Source organism: Brienomyrus brachyistius, chromosome 4, assembly GCF_023856365.1.
Source record: "Brienomyrus brachyistius isolate T26 chromosome 4, BBRACH_0.4, whole genome shotgun sequence".
Taxonomy (NCBI): Eukaryota; Metazoa; Chordata; class Actinopteri; order Osteoglossiformes; family Mormyridae; genus Brienomyrus; species Brienomyrus brachyistius.
Window position 1 is genome coordinate 7214251 of NC_064536.1, and position 12068 is coordinate 7226318.

Here is a 12068-nt window from a genome sequence, read left to right on the forward strand (position 1 = left end):
CCGATCATATTCCCTTCATGTCCTGCGAGACCCATGATCACTGGTGCTGATCTGGTTCCCTGCCTTTAATTGATATGATGTTTGGGTGCCATTTCTGGGATGGTGTCACATGAAGCGAGATTTTTTTTTTGGGGGGGGGGGGCAGTTGTCTAAACACTTTGTAAGCACTTTAACCTGCATGCTTGATTTCTCCACCTTCATCACGCTCCCATCCTCCTCCTCGTTTGTTGTTGTTGTTGTCGTCGTCTATGTTGTCAGGTTTCCCGTTCTCCTGGTTCCCTTCAAAGCCAGGATTTTGGGTGGGGTGGGGTGGGGGGTGATGATGAAGGGAGGTCCTTTCCACCATGCGTCTCCATCTCATGGAGACGTGCTCATTACCCAGCAGCCACCCCTAGCCAGTCTCCACCATCAATTATGCATCAAACCTGGATCCTAACACCTCCCCCCCCCCCCCACCCCTGAATGCTGGCCCACCACAAAGCACTGAGATCTCACAGAGAGATGGGGGGGGGGGGGGGGGGCTTATCTCCAGAACATCCCAATCATCCAGGTTTTCCATGCGGAACAGCTGCGTCCTTTTGTGAAGATCCCACTGAATGCTGTGCGTCGTGTCTCCGCGTCTCCAGACTGCGAGCCGGTCCCTCTGAAGCTCATTATCCCTGATCGTCTGGAACATCGGAGCTGCTCGGCTTATCCGCTGTGTCTCCCGCTACTCCCGAGTCCAAGAACTAGTGCCCCTCAACAATGCTCCTCAACTGCGGTCTGCTGGCAGTAGCATTTAGCACGTGGAAACTGAGCAGAGCTGAAAGGGGTCACACCGGAGTGTGTTTCTGATTGGTTCAGTCCACATGTGCTGTTAGACGTTCCACACAGCTTAGTGGGGCTCTCCACTGATGGTTTTAGATGAACATGGAAGGCGAGGTCTACAGTCAGGCCTATAGTACTCACACACCTCTGTCATGTGACCTGAGCGACCAATCACTGTCCACCATCCCACCCCCTAATATACATATCTCAGTGTTCACTTCCACCTATTAAACTGTATCATGTCGTTAACAATAAAATAAAAATCGTCCGTTTTTGTGTTAAAGTTGCGAAGTCTGCTGTTCTTTCCATTATAAGCGATTCCTTAAAGGTTACACTCAAAAAAATCTGCATTACCCAAGTGCTTCCATTTAATTAGGGGAATACAATTGATTTACAGCACTAATTAATAGCAGCAACTGGAGAAGCTTCATCCGAAAGGCTCAATTATAGAATGAGGTCCATAAGAGAGTGAATCAGGAGGGTGTTCTTAAGGGAGCAAGCTGTACCGAAGAGTGAGTCAGGAGGGTGTTCTTAAGGGAGTGAGCTGTACCGAAGAGTGAGTCAGGAGTGTGTTTTTAAGGGAGTGAGCTGTACTGAAGAGTGAGTCAGGAGGGTGTTTTTAAGGGAGTGAGCTGTACTGAAGAGTGAGTCAGGAGGGTGTTTTTAAGGGAGCAAGCTGTACTGAAGAGTGAGTCAGGAGGGTGTTTTTAAGGGAGTGAGCTGTACGGAAGAGTGTGTCAGGAGTGTGTTTTTAAGGGAGCAAGCTGTACTGAAGAGTGAGTCAGGAGGGTGTTCTTAAGGGAGCAAGCTGTACCGAAGAGTGAGTCAGGAGTGTGTTTTTAAGGGAGTGAGCTGTACTGAAGAGTGAGTCAGGAGGGTGTTTTTAAGGGAGCAAGCTGTACTGAAGAGTGAGTCAGGAGGGTGTTTTTAAGGGAGTGAGCTGTACGGAAGAGTGAGTCAGGAGAGTGTTTTTAAGGGAGTGAGCTGTACCGAAGAGTGAGTCAGGAGGGTGTTTTTAAGGGAGTGAGCTGTACCGAAGAGTGAGTCAGGAGGGTGTTATAGAGTTAAGTAATGCCTGTAGTAATTGCCTAGATCTTGTCCAGGATGTAGCTGTACCCTAGGTTGACAGGCTAGGCTTTAGAATCTGCTGGTGCTGTAGAATGCTACTGGGTGATTCATCCCAGTCCTCCTCTTCCTGATGCTGTCCCTCTGTAAGTGAGACTGAAAGCTTGAACGACTGACTACGCTCGTCCCTATAGGTGGCTTACTGAGCATGGTCACATATCGCTTTTCCTATTGGTCCAAGCCCCGCAAACACACCCTCCTGGTTTCTATTGATGCACCATGTGACATGAAGCATCATTTTTCACCGCTGTGTCCAGAACGTGGCCACACCCTCATGATTCTCATGTCCGGCAAGAAGGGGATGACCTCGCCGTGGTGGTGGTGGGGGGGTCGTCCGTTCCCATGGGAACAGATGTACCGATCTCAGGTGTGCATGCCCCCTGCCCCTGGTCTTATATATCCCTTACCTGTGCACTCTGCCAGGGGCTCTGACATCCCACGCCACCCTGCACCAGAGAATCAATGGGACGGCGCGGACGGTCACATGACACGCCCCGGGCAGATGGCCGCTCACCGTCATTTCACCTTCCAGCGGCCTCCGATGCAGACGTTGACCGTAGAGCCTGACTGCGATCCATCATGACCTCAAGCGAACTGTCGACGCCGGGAACATCATCACTCTGTGTCTGCACTCAGACTCTCTCAACGTTTTTCGCCCAGACGTCACCTGTTCCCCTCCCCTCCCCGCTTCTCTTCACTGCCCCTCCTCCATAAGATGCCAACGTCACGTGGAATATTCCCGTCTTAACTCGGACCTTAAGACCAGCATCCTCGACCTTCTGGGATAACTGGAAATTCACACCAGGATTACATTTCCCTCTCCTGGCAGGAGGTGCTGAAAACTGGGAATTGATCTCGCGCTCAGGGGTCATTTCCAGGCTGCTTCAATTAACAATCAAAATGGAAGGACTTGCCCTCTATGGTTCCACGTTTCCAGCAGTTAGCAAGATGGATGGGGGCTAAAAGATACTCACAATTAGCTAAATATAAACCCAGGGCTTATTACAGTGTGAAGAGGACTTGCCTTTATATGTTTGCATGGGAACCGTTTAGCAGAAAGTCATTATTAGTAGGATAGTAGGACAGTGATACTGTAATACTTCATGTGTTGCAGGTATGCTAATTAAAGTAGGGGTCTGCTAACTGTCGCTTAATGATGATGTCACAGTAGTGGGCGGTCACCCATTGCAATAAACTGCTTGTAATGACCTCCCCCCCCTTCGAAAAGGGCAAGGGGTGGGAGTGGACCAGGGCTAAGCACACAGGCCCCTCCTGCAGACTCCCAGTGGCTGACTTAGAGTATCCCCCCCCCCCCGCTCATACCATTGCTCATAAAACAGTGAACTAAAACCGCTGTCTCAGCAATGAGGGCCAAAAATCAAAATATCAATAACCTCTTATAGCATTAAGAAAAATGCCTAAATCTGATGATTTTTTTTTCTTTGTTTGTGCCAATATCACTCAACCATTTATGGCTGGCAGGGAGGGAGTTAGTGAAGCTGCTGTGTGATTGTAGCTCCTCGCCAGACTATTTGCACCAACCACGGGCACACCTGCTTCACATAAGGAGAGGGATCGGTGGGTCAGCAAGGCCGCCGTCCCTGTGGCAGGAGCTACCGGCCAGCAGATCTAGACAAGCCCCTGTGAGACGCCACTAAAAGGTAGGTGATGGTGAGGAAGACGGGGATCTCTGAGGGTGAGGAAGTGGGATCCGGGAAGAAGGGGAGACAGGAGCGGAAGGGGAGGGGAAGCATTAGAGGGAGAGAAGGCAGGGATGACTGCATGGAGAGGAAGGATCCTGATGATGCAGGGTGTGAATTATTAAGCAGGGCAGGAAAAAACGCCTCAAATGTGTCTTTGACATCGGATACTGATGCAGGTCGATGGGCTGGCAGAGTATGGAGTTATGCTGGGGGGGGGGGGGTCGCCGTGGGAAACACTCAGGTCGCTTTAACCGCACCACCGTGACCACCAACAAGCGTCAACAACAGACATTATGATTATTATCATCCATCTAACAGCCACTTATCCAGTGCACTGGCATGGAGAGCCTGGAGCCTATCCCACAATGCACAGGGCACGAGGCAGGGGGCACCCTGAATGAGACGTCACCAGGGCTGGGTTTGTTGTTCTGGGGCCACGTTGAAAAAATTACTTTGGAGCCCCCCGCCCCGAATGTGCTTTGTGTGGTGGTTGAACGCCCCCACTGGATGTCAGTCCATCACCAGACACACACACAGTTGCACACTTTAGAGACGTCTGTAGGCCTTACCACATGTTTTTTGTACTTTGAGGGGAAATGCATACCTGGGGACAGTTTAACTAACACGCCACCTGCTGGTCAATAAGACAAAAATATATAAATATAGGCAGCAGAATTGTTAATGGTGCGTGTGTGTGCCTGGGGGACGAGGTTGCCTCCTGAGCCTGATGACCTCCACGGGAGGCCAGACGCCTGTCACCCAGGTCCAAATGGAGAGCCGGATGAGCCCCAACCATAACTACTGTCTGAAAGCCCAGGATCAATTTCTCAGGGCCTATGAGATGCAGTGAGGCCAGTGGCTTAGAAACCCGCCGCCATATTTACCCCAATTCATATTTCACAATAAGAGTCTGTCTGCACCCCAAAACCGACAATAATGCATTTCAAATTTAAGGTGCCCTGTCTTGTAATAAATTAATAACATTTCTTTTGCTTATCACTGCAAAACTATTTTAGCTGCAGTAGAAGGGAGATAAATCATTCTTTTCCTCCTAATTAAAAGACATCCCTGTTGCTTCCTCTCATTCTGGGTGGGGGGGGGGGGGTCTCACTGAGATCTGTCCCTGAGCCTGACATGCAGGAAATCTTTGGCCATTTTATTTGAAGCGCTAATCGGGTTATTAAGTGTCCCGCAGTGTCGTCACGTAGCTAAAGCAGATCTCTGAGGACCCTCTCCCCGGGTGTCCCGTCCTGTGGTCCCTGAGGCCCTGGGGTGCAGCGATCGGGCCCCACGGCACTGTCCCGTGTGGAGACACTCCACGGGAGGAAGCGCTGTTCCCAGACACCCCCAATGTCATTGTCCCCATGGAAACTGACCTCTCCCCCATGACGGATGGCTCCCTCACGGCGGGAGAGATGGATCGCCGCTCGTTCATAAATGGCTGCCATATGCATCATTTGCCTTGTTTATGATGCATTCATAAAGAGAACGACGCCCGCGGCCCCCCTGCAAACTGGAGTTACGCTGCCATTAAGGCCCCAACGTCACCAATAAAGCCAAGGTTAATGCCCCCCCTCCCTTTTACCTGCCCGTCCCACCCCCCCCAATCCATCAGCCCCCGGAGGCTCGTCGCCAGGAAGCAGGGCCTCCCGGGCCAATCCCAACGGCCAGAGACGGGCCATCGTGTTCGCAGGCAGCCATAAAGGGCACTTTCAGCATTCGATTGGGGGCCTAGTTTCCAGGAATTATGGGTGAACAGAAAAGGGTTGGGAGAGCGGGGTGTGGGGGGGGGGGGGGGCATGAAGGGTGTCCAGAAGAAGAGGGAGGGGGGCCATGAACACACTGCCACACACAGAATGGGGCAGGTGCGAGGGGGAATGGAGCGGGCAGAGAAATGAAGCAGAAGATGAGGGTCTCAGAATGGAGGAGAATATCTCAGATCTTCAGGGACATTTGTGGAGATACCAGATGTGGTCATAACTGTAATGTCCCATGGTATGCCAATGTGGTCTGTACTGCAATATCCCATGGCATACAGTCACAGTCCCATGGCACACAGTCACAGTCATTACTGTGATGTCCCACGGTATGCCGATGTGGTCTGTACTGCAATATCCCATGGCATACAGTCACAGTCCCATGGCACACAGTCACAGTCATTACTGTGATGTCCCACGGTATGCCGATGTGGTCTGTACTGCAATATCCCATGGCATACAGTCACAGTCCCATGGCACAGAGTCACAGTCAATTCTGCAATGTCCCATGGCACACAGTCACAGTCATTACTGTAATGTCCCACGGTATGCCGATGTGGTCTGTACTGCAATATCCCATAGCATACAGTCACAGTCCCATGGCACAGAGTCACAGTCAATTCTGCAATGTCTCATGGCAAACAGTCACAGTCATTACTGTAACGTCCCATGGTATGCCGATGTGGTCTGTACTGCAATATCCCATGGTACAGAGTCACAGTCAATTCTACAGTGTCTCATGGCAAACAGTCACAGTCATTACTGTAATGTCCCACGGTATGCTGATGTGGTCTGTACTGCAATATCCCATGGTACAGAGTCACAGTCAATTCTGCAACGTCCCATGGCACACAGTCACAGTCATTACTATAATGTCCCACGGTATGCCGATATGGTCTGTACTGCAATATCCCATGACATACAGTCCCATGGCACAGAGTCACAGTCAATTCTGCAATGTCCCAAGGCACACAGTCACAGTCATTACTATAATGTCCCACGGTATGCCGATATGGTCTGTACTGCAATATCCCATGACATACAGTCCCATGGCACAGAGTCACAGTCAATTCTGCAATGTCTCATGGCAAACAGTCACAGTCATTACAAGTAACGTCCCACGGTATGCTGATGTGGTCTGTACTGCAATATCCCATGGTACAGAGTCACAGTCAATTCTGCAATGTCCCATGGCACACAGTCACAGTCATTACTATAATGTCCCACGGTATGCCGATATGGTCTGTACTGCAATATCCCATGACATACAGTCCCATGGCACAGAGTCACAGTCAATTCTGCAATGTCCCAAGGCACACAGTCACAGTCATTACTATAATGTCCCATGGTATGCTGATGTGGTCTGTACTGCAGTATCCCATGGCATACAGAGTTGGTCATTACTGCAGTGTCCCATGGCACACAGATGCAGTCTGTACTTCAATGTCCCATAGCGTACACTCACAGTCATTACTGCAATGCAATGTCCCAAGGCACACAGTCACAGTCATTACTGCAGTGTCCCATGGCACACAGATGAAGTCTGTACTACAATGTCCCATAGCGTACACTCACAGTCATTACTGCAATGCAGTGTCCCAAGGCACACAGTCACAGTCATTACTGCAGTGTCCCATGGTACACAGATGCAGTCAGTATTGGTCAATACTATGGTGTCCTGTGGCACACAGACACTGTCCTGTGATGGGGCGTGACCCACAGATGTGGTCGGTACTGTGGTGTCCCATGTACTACACTGAAAAGTAACTCTTCGATTCCTTAGCATTAGATGACAAGCAAGTTTTCCATCGATGTAGGGAGACGATCACCCATCACTCCTACAGCTGGATTGATTTATTTTTATGGCCTTGATACTTCTAGCTAAACATTTTCTATAGCAGGTTTTAAATATGAAAAATTAAAAATTAATCTTGATGTGAGGCCTTATTTGCAGAGTGGTAATGTCTGTCTGTTTAAAGTAAAGGCATGACACGACAACAACGACTCTCTCGGAAAATAAAGTAAAGGCAGATTATCCTTATGAGGAATAAATGAAAGCAGAAGGTGAATCTCACAATGTAAACAGTACAAATGTTTTCAGCAAGACTCTCCTGCACATACGCGCACACACACGCAGACACGCACGTACACACAAGTTTGCATAAACACAAATGCACGCGCACACACATTTTTTTTTCTGGAAACCAGCTTAGAAATGCAAACGCATGCAAGCTGAAGCGCTGCTCGGGGGGGGCAGGGGCGGGGGCATTGTCTTCAGCGCACTGCGCTTTTTGAAGTGTTTGTTTACTCACAATTACCAGCTGTGATGTGATTACGACGCTTTACTCAGTAATGAGCTTCTCGGGGGGCGGGGGGGGGGGGGGGTGCATGCACACAGGACTTCTAAGGTCAGGATTGCAGGTGTATTAACTGAAGGCCTCGGTGCCGAGTCCCGGGGGGGGGGGGGCAGGGGAGGGTTAGGGGGGGCACCAGCTGTTGTACCCATGAGCCAGAAATGCCCCAGCAAAATACCCAGAAAGCAAAAAAGCCCAGAAAGACAATAAGACCCCAAGGAGACCCGACCCGTAGCGGTACTCCAGGCGGCCGGACCACAAGGGTGGTGGGGGGGGCGGCTAGGCATGTTCTAGGGGGATGAGGGTGGATTGGAGGTGCCACGGCTTGCGGAGGAATCTCGTTTATGGAAAAAGCTGAGTCGGCGTGCAATCTGGCGAGTGGCGGACCGTGGAACTGGAAGCCCAAACGTGCTGCGTGAGCCATCAGCCACCATCTATGCAAATGAGTGACATCGCTTAACAGCCGCCTCAGACGGCATCTTCTGATCAATGATGTCATTTGGAGTTGCGCTGTGCATGTGTGGTTCTGCAGGGTATTGTGCTCTATATGTGCTGTTCTGTGTGGTACCGTGCTGTGCATGGGTTGTCCTCCGCGGTACCCTACAGTATATATGCAAGTCTTTGTGGTACCGTTCTGCATATCTGTGGTTCTGCGTAGTATTATTCTTTATATGTGTGCTTCTGTGTAGAACCGTTCTATGTGTGGTTCTGTATAGAACCGTTCTATGGGTGGTTCCGTCAATGCACAATTCTGTATATGCATGGCTCTGTGCATGAATCATGTCTGTCTTCTGAATAAGAAGGGTCACATTTGTAATGCAAGATTCATCTACATTATTTTGTGTCTGTGGTTCTGCTTAAAGATAACAGAAATACAGAGGCATGGTTAAGGTTCTGGGAGATGGGTCAGGCTTTGTTTGCGTTCGTTGCGGTGGGCCTTTCATGTTGGGCATCACTCGTAGTTTGTTAATGTAAAATTCAGTCTAATCGCCACTCGTATTTCACTGCAGGTGGGGTTCAGCAGTTTCCGACCCATAAACCGTTTGACACAGAGCCTCTTCTAACAGGAGCAATAGAATCTGTGATCTGATTTATTCAGAGTTTACATATGCGACACGAAACATAAAACTCAGGGGAACGTCTTCTGACAGCTATCATTTTTAGTTACACAGCTCTCATTTTTAGTTGGACCGTTAGTAGGGCGAAGTGTTGGATACGGGACAAGATCATCCATCCATCCATCCATCCATCCATCCATCCATCCATCCATCCATCCATCCATCCATCCATCCAGGTATGTGTTTGCATGTGTACTTCCTTGCAGCACCTTCGCGCCTTAGTGTGTCTGCAGCCTCATACAGGTTCCCCTCCTGGATGTCTGGATGTCCCGTGCGTGCTGCCCTTCCGCTGCCCCCTCCCCAGGACCCTGTCCCCCTCCCCAGGACCCTGTCCCCCCCCCAGGACCCTGTCCCCCCAAGGCACCGTCATCGATGGACTGCGTGTTTGATTACACTCACCGCAGCTTAAAAGGCTCTAATAACACAGTAATTAATCCATCGATCAGACAGGCTCTGATGAACTACAACAAAGACAATATCTGTACCTTTGCCCTCCTCGCTGGGGGGGTGGGGGAGTCACACACTCATCCCTCTATCTCGTTCCTTTACTTTACTCGTTATTCCTGCACCTTCCCCATCTCCTTTTTCTGGTCCATCTCTCTGTTCTATTCTCCCTCCCTCCCGTTCATCTCACCATCTCTCCATCCCTTTCTCCCTCTCTTCCTCCATTTCATCCCTCCATCTCTGTCCCTCCCTCCCTCTCTCCCCGTCCATCTCTCCATCTTTCTGCTCTATTCTCCCTCCCTCCCAATTCATCTCACCATCTATCCATCCTATTCTCACTCTCTCTCTGCTCATCTCTCCGTTCCTTTCTCCCCATTCATTCCTCCATCTCCCTGTGACACGCTGATCAATTCCCCATCAAATCTTAATGCTGCAGTTTAACTCAAGTGTGGCATCTTAATTAGGGCGATAACTGTGTGCTGTCAGGGTCATTGACCGCACCTGCCACTGGCCAATGGCGGCCATTGACAGCCTGCCAATGAGGTGGCCGGGGGAGTGGGGGCTGGATGGAAATGGGACACCATACACCTTACCGTTACATCGGCTCAGGGAGCGAAGCTATCGGCAGAGGATAGCTAACGAGCTAATGTCATAACGATTGTTATTTAAATCATGGCGGTTCCTCATTTGCCCACAGTAGCAATAAAATGCTGCACACTCTCCCACTGTTCAGCAGCACAGCGACCGGATCAGCTTCTGAATTGCACAAAAAGATACGATTATGTTACGAGGAAATACATTAACAGCCTGGCTGGATGTCTGAAGAAGTGGAATCGCGGAAAAAGATGGATATTGAGGTCTGTAAATAATGAATGAAGTGACATGAGACTTGGCGGGAGGGGGGGGGGGGCGGTGAATGGAGGGATGAGTCTGCGTGCCTCGCTGAGAAAGCACACGCGTGTGCGGGCGCCCGTGCTCACACGCACACGCGCAGGTCGGACCGGGAAACCCGCCGCGGGAATCGATGGAGGATGCGGCCCCAGCTCCGGCCCATTCGTCACGCGGTATTTATGAAGCTGTCGTCGGCTCCTTCTCCCCCCCACTGGAACGCAGCTGGAAAGTCAGTATGTTCATCACCGCTCAGGTCGCGGGTGCCAGATGTTAGGATAGGAGTCCTGCTTCATCCCCACAAACTGCGTCACCTGCACCCACAGCGTCAGCTCGTAGTCCACACGGGGGGCAGGTCATCAGCCCCCTTCCAGGGCTGGGTCTGTGTGTGTGTGTGTGTGTGTGTGTGTGTGTGTGTGTGTGTGTGTGTGTGTGTGTGTGTGTGTGTGTGTGTGTGCACGTGCATGTGTACAATGAGGTAAATGCTATTAAAAACAACTATAACAAAAAGCAACAAAAAAAGTGAGGAGAGTAATTTAATAAGCAAAATAAAAGGGGAGGGAAAATATAAAGGCCTAACGCATGCACAATGTTAAAATAATTTAAAAATACTATTAAAACCAAAGTATGTGGTACAAGAACACAATGAAAATACATGAATGACATCCACAGTGCAATAACTAAAGTGATATTAAGCAATAAATGCATATAAAGCAAATCATAAACTGAAACCAAAACCAAAAAAGTTGTACAACAATTGCAACTGCAATCAAAATGAGCGAGCTCAAAATAAATAAATAAAAAAACAGAACATACATAAAATATATTTTCCTGTGGATTTATTAATCGTAGATCTGAAAGTGCTTCATTTTTTTGTAATACGTACCTTCCTATAACTCACTTCTGTGTTGTACTAAGTTTGACAGTCTATTTTGTATTACACACACATTTAGGGATTCTTGAGAATTGGCCTTTTTACCTAATAGATATACATTATTATACTGTGAAATTATACTGTGATTAGGTCTACAATGCAACCACACAGAATAGGGGGTCAAAGGCAAATTCGATAAAATCAACGAACTTTTACATAACCGTCCGTATATAGCTGAAAGTAATTATTCCAGATGCACTTTCACCTCGGCAGGGTGTGAGAAAGTGTATAGATCGTTGATTTAAATAATCTACTAGACGATCGTGGACTGTCAGGACGGAACCCACAACCCTGTGAGTTTTTAAATTAATTTATTATGGAAACAAACAGTATCTTGCTTGTTTTGCGTAACGTGATGATCACAATAGTAATTTAGTACGGTGAATTTAATTCCAATTAATGAAGCAATAATTCAAAACTTTAAAACTATTATTATTGTTATAACCTTGGCAGGTATGTAGCGTTATTCGTACTTATGAGGACACTTTGTTCTGAGAGGAAACAGCAATCCGCAGCGCTGTACTGGTTCGCTCGGGATTGCTTACACTCGCCAGGGAAGCACTTTGCGTAAAGGACAGAACCCCACAGCATCCCTGCATTGGATGCGAGCTCGATTAACGCGCAAACACCCCCCTCTGGTGGACAATTCGGGGAATTGCATGCATCCACCATGTAAACATTGTCTGCTCAAAAATTCAAATAATTCGAAGAATTCTAATGTATAGCAGTGACTCACCCAAATAGGACAACACAAGACAAAAAGCTGTTTTGCTATACACTCCGGCTCATTTGTCAAGCTTACCAAAGTATTAAACGCAGCAGATAAAAAGTAAGACGAAATACCGAAGCTCGCTTTTAATGACAGGAGGACCATTGAGGACTCTCAGCTTTAAATCACGGTGGTGGGTGTTATCGGCAAACATCTGGATCTGGATTAG